We start from the raw sequence: 14,218 nt of genomic DNA, 5'->3' as shown, positions 1-14,218 counted from the left end.
CGTCAGGGAGGACCTCCTGCCAGCGAGAGGCTGGGAGATTCCTGGACCGTAGGGCCATCTGGGCGGCCCTCCAAACCTTCCCATTCTCCCATTCTACTTGCCCGTTTCCCCGGGGGCTGTAGCTGGTAGTCCTGATGGAGGCTATACCCTTGCTGAGCAGGAACTGATGCAGCTCATCGCTCATGAATGAGGATTCCCTGTCACTGTGGATGTAGGCGGGGAAACCGAACAGAGCGAAGATGATGCTGAGGGCCTTGATGACGGTGGCAGTCGTCAGATCGGGGCATGGGATGGCGAAGGGGAATCTGGAGTACTCATCGACCACACTGAGAATGTACGTGTTACGGTCGGTGGAGGGGAGGGGCTCTTTGAAATCAACGCTGAGGCGTTCAAAGGGGCGGGAAGCCTTTACCAGGCGCGCACGGTTTGGCCGGTAGAAATGCGGCTTGCACTCCGCACAGACCTGACAGTCTCTGGTGACTGTCCTTACTTCCTCGACGGAGTAGGGCAGATTGCGAGCTTTGACCAGATGGTACAATCGAGTGACCCCCAAGTGACAAAGGCTGTCGTGTAGGGCTCGGAGTTGGTCCACTTGTGCGCTGGCACATGTACCTCGGGAGAGGGCACCTGGGGGCTCGTTGAGTTTACTGGGGCGATACAAGATCTCGTAATTATAGGTGGAGAGCTCGATTCTCCACCGCAAGTTTTTATCATTTTTGATCTTGCCCCGCCGTGTGTCATTGAACATGAAGGCTACCGACTGTTGGTCCGCAAGGAGAGTGAATCTCTTACCGGCCAGGTAATGCGTCCAATGCCGCACAGCTTCAACGATAGCTTGGGCCTCCTTTTCGACGGATGAGTGTCGAATTTCAGAGGCATGAAGGGTGCGGGAAAAGAATGCCATGGGTCTGCCTGCCTGGTTTAGAGTGGCGGCAAGGGCGACTTCTGAAGCGTCGCTTTCTACTTGGAAAGGCAGTGACTCGTCCACTGCGAGCATCCCGGCCTTGGCGATGTCTGCTCTGATGCGGGCGAAAGCGTGTTGTGCCTCAGCCGGGAGGGGGAATTGGGTGGACTGAATGAGTGGGCGGGCCTTGTCCGCATAGTTTGGGACCCACTGAGCGTAGTAGGAAAAGAACCCCAGGCAGCGTTTAAGGGCCTTGGGGAAGTGAGGGAGGGGAAGTTCCATGAGGGGCAGCATGTGGTCGGGGTTGGGCCCGAGAAGTCCGTTTTGGACTATATAGCCGAGAATGGCTAAGCGTTCTCCAAGGCGGCCTTCAGGACGCGCGACGACGTAGAATCGCCGAGGGAAACTTATAGCCACGTTCTGCACACATGAGTGCGGCCTCAACCAGGACCTTGGATTCATGTCACATTACATTCATCCCCCACCATCTGGCCTGGGCTTGTGAAATCCTACCAACTGCCCTGGCTTGAGACAATTCACACCACTTTAAGCTGCGGTTACCCCTATCTCTGGATCTGTAAAGACTTAATTACCTTCAAATGCTCACATTCAAAGCATTGTCTGGCATCTTTGACTTTGTCTGTATATATGTTTCTGGAACATACCTCTTCATTCACCTGAGGAAGGAGCAGTGCTCCGAAAGCTAGTGTTTGAAACAAGCCTGTTGGACTTTAACCTGGTGTTGTAAGACTTCTTACTGTGCTCACCCCAGTCCAACGCTGGCATCTCCACATCATGGCTACCAGTTAAGTTGGCATGGGTACAGTACATAGGTTAGAGGTAGGGGTCCATAGGACCATAAGACATAGGAGCAGAATTAGGCCACTTGGCCCATCGAGTCTTCTCCGCCATTCAATGATGGCTGATATTTTCTCATCCCCATTCTCCCGCCTTCTCCCCATAACCCCTGATCCCCTTCCTGTGTCAGGGCACAATAATTGGATATAGTCACGATTAAAAATATTTTCACCAACATTCCGACCTACCTCAATCCTCTGTCTCCAGCGTGTGAGGGATGGACTGGGCTGGGTGTAGAAGGTGTGCCAGTTGGGGGTATTGGAAGTTGGTGGTGAAGGGTGTGGGTGTTGGAGGATGGCACGGGGCACGGCCCCAAGAAAATTGAACATTCTTCAGAGGTGACAGGGAACGGGGCCAGGAGTGTGCGGGCGCCACGTAGGAAGCTTACCCAATGAGTTACCAATCAGCGCTCACCGTCCCCATCACCGCAACAACCCCGGCCCCAACTAAACCCCCCACCACCACCCTCAATGAATAAATGGGCCCTGAGATGGAATGGCCAGCAGACATGGAGGGATGACCTAGGTGGCCATTGGATTGTGATGCCGAAGGCAGGAGTCAGACTTTGTCAAACGATAAGGAACTCCAGAGCTCATCTCACAGTGAGTCGTCATCATCCTCTGTTCTACGGATAAGACCTGCTGGAATTGCCCATACAGGGCGCAAACCCTGTGGTATTGCTGGTAGAACCCTCCAAGGGTTTTGGGGGAACTGGGGTGGGGGGGCTGGAGTGAAGGGAAGAGGGATGGGAGGAGGGGGGATGTGAGAAACCATGGGGGGCATGGAAAGGTGGGACAAGGGGCTGACTGCTGTGGACAGTGAACCTGGAAGTGATGAGATTGTCCCGCGTGCGGTGGCCCTGACATACATGTAGGGCAGCTTTCTATGACTGCTCGTGTCCTATACAATGTACCACCTGGCCTTCATCCTCATCCTCCTCATTGGATGAGAATCATAGAATTTACAGTGCAGAAGGAGGCCATTCGGCCCATTAAGTCCACACGGCCTCTGAAAGAGCACCCTTTCTAAGCCCACACCTCCACCTTATCCCCGTAACCCGGCAACCCCACCTAAACTTTTGATCACTACAGGGCAATTTAGTGTGACCAATTCACCTAACCAGCACATCTTTGGACTGTGGGAGGAAACTGGAGGACCCGGAGGAGAACCATGCAGGCACTGGAAGAGCGTGCAGCCCCCGCACAGACAGTGACCCAAGCCGAGAATCAAACCCTGGTCCCTGGCACTGTGAAGCAACAGTGCCAACCACTGTACTACCGTACCACGCCTGCTACCGTGACGCCCCTGGCATTCCTCCTCCTCCTCCAGCATATCCCCCATTTGCTGCGCGATGTTATGCAGGACGCAGCAGGCCACCACGATATGCGAGACTCCCCTGGGCTATATTGGATGGCCGTACCAGAGCGGCTCAGGCACCTGAACCGCATCTTCAGGATAGTGATGCAGTGCTCAATGACGCTTCTGGTTGTAGCATGGACGTTCTTATGGCAGTGTTCTGCATTGGTCTCGGGGCTCCGTACAGGCATCATTAACCATGCCTGAGCGGATAACCCTTGTCACCCAGGAACCAACCCTACCACAGGCGGCATCTCGAAGGTACCGGGAACCAATGAGTGTGCCAGGATGTAGGTGTCATGCGCACTGCTCAGGTATTGGGTGCATAATGGCAGACGTGCATGATGTGCAGCGAGGGATTGCACACCAATTGCATGGTCAATGCGTGAAAGCCCTTTCTGTTAATGAAGGGCACCCATTCATGGGTTGGTGCCTATAGGGGGGCATGTGTCCCAATTATCGCCCCCTGGACCAGGGACATGCCAGCAATGGTGGTGAATCATGCTATCCGGGCATCTTGGTGGACTTGCTACCGACTGAAGAGTACGCAGCCTGCTGCCCAGGCATATAAGTCATCTGAATTGGTATGGATGCACTTGTGTGCCGATGTTTGAGATATCCCAAAGAGGTTAACATGTGGTGCCTGGAAAGACCATGAGGCAAAAACGTTCAGGGCCACCGTTACGTTGACGGTCACAGGGAGGGGGTGTCCTCCTCCGTACCCCTGCGGTTCTAGGTGCGCCATCATCTGGCACAGATGTTGCCCGGTCTCCCTGGTTAGCCAAAGTCTTCGGTGACATATGCGGCCCGGCAGGTCCCCGAAGGATATACATATAGCCTGATGCTGCGCCTCCTTTGCACCCCCCGCTCGGCTTGTTGGACAACTGACTCTCCAGCCTTACTGGCTGGATCCTGCTCTTCTGGGGCAGGTTCCTGTTGTGCAGGATCCTTCTCGAGCAGCCCCTGTGCCTGCAGCCTCCATACATCCACAAAGGCAGCTGCAGACAGATCGATAGCAAACATTCCTGGCTGTACTCTGAAATTCATTCTCTGCAGGACGGGAAAAGAGAAGAAACATCAGCAAGATTAGTATTTCCTTGCCCATCCAATTCCAACATGCTAAACGATGACGTTGAGTTGCTCTACCCTCCAGATGCCACCCCTCCAAACCCACCCCCACCCCTCAGCAGTCACCCCCGATATGCTGCCAACCACACTGTATCCCTGACTCCATCAGTGAGTGTCACCTGGGAGCCTCTACCCTCACCCCCCATCCCTGACGAAAGTGGTACCAGTGCTGCAACCCATGTCAGCGGTAGGCTCTGTTGCCCTTGTACAGCTCCCCAGTGGGGTCCATTGTGGATGTCCTCATTGGGTGGGCTGTGTGTATCTCGCCAGCAGGGTGGCACCTGGTTGTACGGTGAAGAGGATCACAGTGTGCCACCAAGCGCCTCCATCTCCATGCTTAGAGGCCTGTGTGCGGGCAGATCCTACAGATGAGTTTGAGCAAGGGGGTAGGCATCTGCAAGGGACACACAAACTGTAACAACCTGTCCGGGGTAGAATGGATGAGAGCAAGGTCATGGTATTGGAGACAGCTGGTGGTCCTGCAGAGTGGGCTAGCTGATAGTGTCACTGGTGAGGCTTCTGCCCTGAGAGGGGCAGTGTGCCAGAGAGGGTGCCAAAGGCCATGGTACACGTGTCCTGTGGTTGGGGTGAGCTCTGCTATTCCCCTCCTACTTCCCCTGCAGTGGTGCTGAGCTTCTGATGAGGGCACTGAGGAGTTGCAGCACCTAGTGCGTCACTGATTGACCTTGGCCACACCCATCCCAGTGATGGGTCAGCTGGAGTCTGAAGGTTTCCAGAGGGGTGCCCTGGGTAAGCCACCAAATGACCAGAGGTTCTGTGAACATTTACAGAACACAGTGAGCAGTCAACAGGGTGAGCAGCCAGGGGCTTGTAACTTCTACCAAATGGTGGATTTTAGAACAAACACTGCAACACCACTAGCTTGAGTCAGGCCATCCCGATGCCAAGGGGGACACCCCGAATCCACTTATATGTCAGCAAGTTGCTCCCCGCTACTCCCCCCTCCTCCTTCCCACCTGGCCCTGGCAGCCATCCCCCAGCAAGAGCAATGGTTTTTAACAATTTCACAAACTTTTCTTTTATTCTCTCTCTCTCAGCAGCCACAACGCCTAATCCCCATTTGTAAATACGTGTAGTAAATCTCGCCCGCATGATTTCCGCCTGACTGGGGCAGAGCCTCATGATGGCGGGGAGCATAGTGGATGAAACCCGGGAATGATATGTTACCGCATGCAAATGCCAGTTTTGCATGCCGCTGCCAGGGCAGGGCGCAAACCACATTGCCGCCATAGCGGGCCCTGCGCATGGCTTTCAGTTTGGTGCCGGGCGCGAACCTCTTTACCTGGCAGATGCCTGATTCTCCCCCTGATCGCAATTCGCTTGCCCAGCATCGCGGGGCAGAGAATCCAGGCCGCTGTCTTCATTGTTTCTGCCAAAGCACAAGACTTGCAGCCATGATGGTTTCTCCAACCATGCGCACATCTCAGTGTCCTCTAAAAACTTTCATTGAGGTTGCGATGACTGCATCAAACCCTTTGATGCAATGATTGCGCTGTTCACTTCCTGAGCACACATATACAGAGTTCACCACTGACTTTTCCAAAGGTCAGGGCCTGGTAAGTCATCAGGGTTGAAGGTGTAAGTCTGAATGCTGAACCTGCTCCCGATGATACTATTTGTAAAGGCCGTTCAGCCCACTGGCCTAGCTGTAAGGGTCAGAAGGAGTGAGGCTGTGTCCCGTTGCCTGCACCTTAACCCACCTGAAATGTAATGACTATTAGTATGGTATGGGCATGTCTTCCACATCATGATTCCTCACGTGGAAGCTGATCTGAATCTTCCACTTCAGGTTCCTGTCCTTCCTCTTCTTCATCTTCCAAGGTACTTTCAGAAGAGAACCTGCATTTGATGTGAAGGGTGTAATAGACCACAATTGTGCAGGACATCCTCTGTGAAGCATACTTCAGAGCCCCAACTAAGTAGTGCAAACATTCGAAGCACATCTTATGGATGCCATTGGTGTACTGGATGCTGGTGCCACATTGTATCTCAACTCCAAGGCACTCTGTAGAAGATGCATGTGTCATGAGCCAGCATTTGAGCAGGTACCCCTATCCCCAAGCAGCTAACCATGTAATCGCTGGGGGCCTCTGAATGTATGAGGTACTGGGAGTGACTCAGGATGTATGAGTCATGGGAACTCCTAGGGTATATGACCCCACAAATGTTCATGATGTGCTCCTGATGATCACATGTCAGTTGAACATTGATGGCGTGGAACCCTTTCCTGTTAATTAACTCTCAATGCAACATACGTGCAATCAATTGCACCTGTAATTGAGGGAAGCCTGAGATAGCTGGAAACCCCAGAAATCTAGCAGCCTGGATAGTTTCATCAAATGTGAACTTCACTTAATGGTGAGCATTGTGGGGGGCATCTTTAACTGCCTCAATACATATTGTCACTGAGGATTGTGAGATGCCTCATTGGTCCCTGGTGGATCCCTGGGATGATCTGCAGACAGAAAATTGAGCATGGCTCTGATCTTCAGGGCCACTGACAAGATATGTCTTGTCATCTGATTTTCCTCAGAGATTGAGGAATGCTCCATGTAGTCCTTCTAGGGTCATAATGACGTTCCATCTGAGGTAGGAAAAAATGCGGTTCTCGAACCTCAGGCTGGGTTGTCCATCTGAGGTAGGAAAAAATGTCAGTATCGAACAACATTAAAAAAATCAAAGTGCACGCAGTCTGACTGCTTCTTAGAATGGACATCTGGCTGAGCAAAGACTCCTGAATGGATGCACAATGGGGATAATTGGATTTCACATGTCACTCTTACAACTGCTGCCCTACATCTCTCATATCCTTCACCAATCTCTGCCCTGTCCACTGGACTCTTCTTACCTTCATCCAAGACCCTGCCTCTCCGAGACCAGTGAACCTGGCTCCACAATGGCAGACCATCTCCAGTGCCTTCTCCTCTGCCTGAAAAGGTCTGTGCTATCACCATCGATCCATTCTCACTCCTGCGCATTGTGAGTCCTCTTTGGATCATTCGTTGAGTAATCAACAGGCTGACACAATAACCAACGGAGACAGGAACTTCCTACATTCCCAAATTGCTGTTGTTCAAATAAAATGATGTTAGTGCTATTAATGAGGAGTCCAAAACAACCTTCAGTCAGTGATAATCCAATGAAGAATGCAGCGAAAATGTATTTATCCAGAGAATGGTTACAATGTAGAACTATAAGGGGCAGCATGGTGGCGCAGTGGGTTAGCCCTGCTGCCTCACGGCCCCGAGGTCCCAGGTTCGATCCCGGCTCAGTCACTGTCCGTGTGGAGTTGCTCATTCTCCCCATGTCTGAGTGGGTTAAACCCCACAACCCAAAGATGTGCAGGGTAGGTGGATTGGCCATGCTAAATTGCCTCTTAATTGAAAAAAATGAATTGGGTACTCTAAATTTTTGAAAAAAATGTAGAACTAAAAGAGAGTTAAGACGATTAATGTAGATGCCTTTAAAATCAGCAACTGAGAGACTTATATCTATTTGAGGAGAAGTTGGATGAATACATTAGAAAGAATAGAAGGAGAGGCAGGTAGATGAAACAGGCTAATTGGGCCTCATGACCTGGTTCTCTGTCTTGAACTGTATGTAATCTGAAGGATCTCATTCCCATGCCCATGTGCCTGTAAAGATTTGGTTAGATTGTGATGGAGACAGTGAGGTCCTATTTTTTTCTTCCACCACTAGAGATTTTCCCACCAGGTATACAAACCATTGCAGTCGATCAGTTATGTTCTATTTAGGGGACATGATCAATTCCACCAGATTACGGCTCAGCAGGGGAAGATTTACCTCAGTGGAGTTGGATGTATTACCATTGCTTATGAGCCCTTTTCATATTTCAAAGATGAAAATAAAGATCTAGAATTATTAATTGTAAGCTACTTCATTTGCTGGCTGAAACATTAGTCTTCATTGTTCTATAAACATGTGCCACGTATTCCCAGGGGCCACTTACAAATGCATGGTCCTATTTATCATCACGAGGCTGCCACTGGGGCCACTGTCTAATTGTGGATAGCAGCCGACCTCCTAGCCCAGCCTGGCAGGTCAGTAGCCTGAGTAGTGTGACTGATAGAGCTGTTCATTGCTGCAATTATGGGGGTTGGCGGGGTGTGGAAACTGCCAGCAGCACCACCATAGACTCTGCGTCACCATGCCATTGAGGTTCCCACCACAGTGGTGGGAAAGAATTGTTCTTCTCTCCCAATGCCCTTTTCCACCATTTTCTAACATCTCCCAACTTCAAACTCATCTCAAGAGGGCTGGTAAAATCAAGCATACTGCTTCTCTCTCCGTAGGTGCTGACTGACCTGTTGAGTGATTTCCAGAATATTCTGTTATTGTTTCAGTTTTCTAGCATCCACAAAATGATTGATGTGTAAGCGCAGGTTGGACAACCCAGCCTGAGGTTCGAGAACTGCATTGGTTGAACATGAAGATTGCGGTGGCCCATCGTCACAGGTTTGATCCCTCTGGGTTGATAGATACATTTCTCAGTACAGAGCTTCAGGAGTGTTGAGGTAATACTTGTTTTTGACCCATTATAGTTTGCATCAGTGACTACTCCACACAAATTGAATGAGTCAAAATGTGTGCTGCGGGATTCTCCGTTGGCGGGATCCTCTGCCCCACTGGCAGCGCATCCACATCCGCGCTTTTCCCGACGGCATGGGGTGGCCCACAATGCGTAACCCGATTGGCTGGCTATTGAAACGGAGAATCCCGCTGCCGACAAGGGTGCGCCGCGCAGGAAAATGGGCTGACAGGACGGGGAATCCCGCCATGATATTTAGGGAGGGGTGTTAGTCATAGGATTCAGCATTCTGGAGTGAAATAGAATTACCGTGGAGCTGGCAGAGTCACTGCTATTCAAGACACAGATAATGAGGATTTCTTCTCTCAGAGCTTAGTGAACCTGTGGAATTCTTTACCGCAGAAGGCTGTAGAGGCTGGGTCATTAAGGATGTTCAAGGTTGAGATAGAAAGATTTTTATTCAATAAACAAATCATGGGTGTGGTAGTCTGTGTAGAGGTATTATGGTACCTGGTAATGCTGGAACACCATTGGTAGATATTGTATGCTTCCTATTGGTCAAGCTGCATGGTAGCTCCGTCCTGCAAGGTGGGGTATAAGAGCCCGTGCCCCAGCAGCCTTCATTCTGTACCTGAGCTGCTGGGGGAAACATCTAGCTTATTAAAGCCTTCAGTTGGGCTACAACCTCACTTTAGTGGTCATTGATTGTGCAGCAATGGGTTTTGGGGTTAAGGCAGGAAAGTATTGTTGAAGATCAGCCGTGATCTCATTGAATGGTGGAGCATACCCGATGGGCCGAATGGCCTACTTCTGCTCCTATGTCTCGTGGACAGTAGACTGGGTCACAACAGAGACAGTAGGCAATATAGAATATTCCAACAGGCTCAGAATTTGAAGGATATCATTCCTGATTTATAGCTTGCATTCAGGACAATGGGGATGTGAGGACAGCAGACACCTTCTTCGCAAGAGAAAATTAAAAATGAACTTGGCAATTAAACAGGGCGAGAGACTGTAGCACTCAAATCTTACTTCAGGTGAAGATTGCATTCCAGCTTGCTCAGCTTTCTGAAATTCTTAAAGCAAAATCATGAAGGGATGGGCTGGATCTTGCAGTCAGTGACAAAGGAACACATCGTGCCATTTACTGAGTACGTAGCTATTCACATTCATTTTGCAGGTTTTGCACAGTAATTTGCAACATCGGTGGCTGGATTCTCACCACCAAGATGGGTAGCTCTAGGTCAGGAAATGTTCCGACTCTACAGACCCACCTCCATATAAAGAGTCCCTTTGGTCTTTCAGTCGGGGTGGGGAGGAGGTGGTCCAGAGGCAGGATAGAGTTGGGCTCTCCGAACCCAGAAGCAGACTGCAGGTGAATTGGCACCGCAATGAGGAGGTGAAGCTTTCACAACTCGGACCTGATACAAACAGCTTTCCTGGATGTGAATTCATGCTGAGAGGCAGGTAGCTGCAGGATCGTCAGCGTTTGTGGGAGGAGACATCAGAATGCAGTCATCCGAGTAGAAACTGTAAATATTGGTCACCTAGTTATTACTGATGGAAGAGATGGCCCATCTTGGACCTTCCATAGGAAACTATACAACTTGGGTATGATTCAGCCACCGTGTTGTGCCCGGCGTGGATCCGGGTGCACCGAGTGAATCGCGGGAAAGGCCAAAATCGAGATTTGCGCCAGACGGCAACTATTTTGAGGTTCATCCAGCCCACTCCCGATGGCAAGTACCAGATCTTGTCCAAAGATAGCGAGAAGGTCATTAAGCCTAATTTGCATTCAATTCAATCTCATTGATGAGTTTGAAGTCAAATACAGCGGCCTCCTGGGAGTCCACTACCCCACCAGAAGTCATGTGGGCGTCATTTAGTACTCCTTCACAAAAACGAGAAGCCAATACAATGGCCACCGTGGGGAAGTGAGGACATGAGTAGCCCCTTTCACTTACCGGCATGCTGCTCAAGTTCACTGGAGATGCTGCCCAGTGCTCGGGAGGGCTGTGAGGGGCCTACAGAAGGACTGAGGTAGTTCGGGGAGCTGGAGGGATCGCCCCTGAACCAGGGAGGTGAGGAGCTTTGCGTGTGTGAAGCATTCAAGCTATGGGGAGACTCTAACAGGAGAAACCACAGCTGCAGCCTATCAGTCCTACCAAACGCTCCAGGAGAGAGTCCTACTGAGGCTTCTCTCATGAAAGTCAATTACACCCAATTTGACTGTGAGCAGCCTCTAGCTTCACAGCTGAAGGCTATTTCAAAGGAGGAATTAGCCTTGTTAGTTTTGATTGCAACTAACTCTCAAGTGTCTCATTGAAGAAACAGGTGCCACATCCGAGAGAATGATTTGTGGCCTGGATGTCCTGCAATCTTTGATGCCTGAAAATGTTTTGCCTGAACTGTAGGATTATCACCATGAAGGCAGCTGCCAACAATCAAACACTAAAGAGCTTCACCACTGAGGATCCTCTTGCGGCCAAAGGGTAAGTGAATAGATGAGTGGAGGACAGCTGAGCATGGCCTCCCTAATGTTGCTGGCAGAAGTCTAGGGACCAGGGGTTCTTGATCTGGCTAGGAGTGAGTGTGCAGAGTGAGGGTTACCAGGACAACTAGCTCACTGGATGGCACGCTGAGAGAAGGCAGGGAAGTCATGGCAAGTGTGGGGGAAGGATGGGGGATTTGAGGGTCCCTGGATGGAAGCCCAAACTGATTGTTGCTCTCTCTCCTTCTCTAATTCCTCCCAGAAGAAAATATGTTTGCTGGTGTGGATTCTGTGAAGGCTGCCCTCTCTGTGCTTGTAGCAGCTGAGGTGGGCAGACGCCAAAGACGTCATCAATACCAACGCAGGCTGGAGGCAGCACCACATGCGCAGGGGGATGCTGTATATCCTGAAGACCTGGCTGCCCTGGCTGAGGAGATGGCCAGAACGGGAGTCCAGTGATGGGCCAAGGTGTACAGGTATCGTTGGTCATTCCATAAGCTGACGGACAGCATATGCTGCAGAATACTCCATCTCAACACGGAGACAGTGCAGCAACCATGCCATGTGCAGAAAGATATGGCACTCCGTGGAGGAGGATATTTGATCCTGGTGGCCATGGTGGCCAATGCAACCCTAAACCTCTATGGGTAATTGCTGGGCTTGAGCGGGTACTCGTGTGCATTTCACAATCTTTAACCCACACATTTGCATCCAGGAGGTGACGGATGCTCTGTATGCCCGGGCATCAGGCTATATCACCTTCGACCTTGACCAGAGCCACTAAGATGCCCAACTGCAGGATTCACCACTATTGCAGGGATGCCCCAGGTCCAGGGGTTATTCAATGGCACGCAAGTCACCCTACAGGTATTGGGGCATTAGGGACTGCCCTATTTTAACAGGAAGGTGTTCCACTCCCTGAATATTCAGATCACGTGTGACCACCGCCGAAGATTATGCACGGATCTGCCCGCTAGCCTGGGAGCGTGCATGACATCTACATCCTGGGCACTCAGATGGTGTTGAGGGTGGGAGGGGAACAGAGGGTAGCAGTGAGGGTGGAGGTGAGGACAGGCCCACTGTGAAGATTAAAGTGACAGAGGCTTCATATGTATCAGGTCTGAAATGATTTAATGGTGGACATTTTAATGTGACAGATTTCCATTCCCTCTAGCTACAGATAGTGAACTTACCAGTGCCCATTCAGTGCTCCTAACGCTTTTTGATCTTCCATGTTTTCTGCTACGTCTAGGTGTGTCCCCAGGATGCACACCAGAGACGGAGGCAGCCTGCAGCTTTCCATGCCCTGTGGCCTTTGATTCTCTTGGCAGATGTCCTCTGGAAGGCCAATAGCTGGAGGGCCCAAGCCAAAATCCAGGTGTCGCCTTGTCAACCTGTTCTTCCCACTGCCCTTGAGATGCACTGGCGTCAGTAGGGGCGGATTCAAAAGAACTGGAGACCGCCATAATCTCCTTGGTGGCAGGACCCGGATTGGGCTCCAGTGCTTCCTCCTCCCTGAGGGTGCCCAAGGGCCCTGGGTGACTCCATGGGATGGAAAGGCAGCTGGATTGAGTTCCAGAAGCATCAGAGTCATCTGGCACTGCAAGTCCTGGAGGCTCCTCGTTGTTTGCACCATGGAGTCCATGCCCTCAGTGATGGTCCTCTGTGACATGACCATGGTCTGGAATGCCTCCGCAATGACCACCTGCACCTGGGACGTGTCCCTCATTGACTGGGGCATGATGTTGAGGCCCTCAGCGATGGCCGTCATAGACCGAGTCATGCCTTGGAATCACCACTCATTAGTGGTGGGGAAAATGCTGGAGTCAATTATTAAGGATGAAATAACTGAGCATTTGGAAAGCAGGGACAGGATCGGTCCAAGTCAGCATGGATTCACTAAAGGGAAATCATGCTTGACAAATCTTCTGGGATTTTTGGAGGATGTGACCAGTAGAGTGGACAAGGGTGAACCAGTGGATGTTGAGTATCTGGACTTTTGACAAGGTCCCACATAAGAGATTAGTGAGCAAAATTAAAGCTCAAGATATTGGGGTAATGTACTGACGTGGATAGAGAACTGGTTGGCAGACAGGAAGCAAAGTGTGGGAATTGTTGGGTCCTTTTCAGAGTGGCAGGCAGTGACTAGTGGGGTACAGCAGGGTTCAGTGCTGGCACCCCAGCTATTTACAATATACATAATCATTTGGATGAAGGAATTGCATGCAATATCTCCAAATTTGCAGACAACACTAAGCTGGGTGGAAGTGTGTGCTGTGCGGAGGATGCAAAGAGGCTGCAGGGTGACTTGAACAGATGGCAACTTCCCTCTGAAGCTCGTGGAGGTCATTTAATCTTCTTCCTCCATTGGATGTTGGTCCTCCTGATCATACTGCCCACACTCACTGCAGCTGTCACTGCCTCTTAGGTGGCATTGCTGACCCTGCTGCTGGTTCTCCGACCCTGCTTGGGGGAACCTGCCTTTCATCCACTTTGTCGAGGAGTCTGACCAGGTCAGCATTCCCAAGGCAAGGAGCAGTTCTCTGTGTTGTCAACCCCATTTCTTGACTGGGAGTGAGTGGTGAGAGAATTTAAAAGCAGCTCCGCCTTGTTAGCAGTGAGCAACTGAGGCGCAAGTTGGGTGAATCAGATGGTGAAGGAGCCAGGCATAGTGAGGTCCACTTGAGGGCTCATATTTGGGACTAAGTGCAGGTGAATACAGGCCACAATCACGCCAATGCGGCAGAAGTGGAACACCCTATGTTATTCTCTAAGTCTGAATGAAGACTGAAGACTTGCAGTTAACACAAGCTCTTTATTCAAAGGGTTTGTTCTGCTTCCAGAGCTCAACTAGATGTAAAACAGTCAAGAGGTATGACCAGTGAAACTAAGGTAAACTGCCTATGCTGAG

The sequence above is a fragment of the Scyliorhinus torazame genome, chromosome 6, assembly GCF_047496885.1.
Source record: "Scyliorhinus torazame isolate Kashiwa2021f chromosome 6, sScyTor2.1, whole genome shotgun sequence".
Taxonomy (NCBI): Eukaryota; Metazoa; Chordata; class Chondrichthyes; order Carcharhiniformes; family Scyliorhinidae; genus Scyliorhinus; species Scyliorhinus torazame.
The sequence above is the reverse complement of the archived record's forward strand: the minus strand, read 5'-3'. Positions refer to the sequence as shown.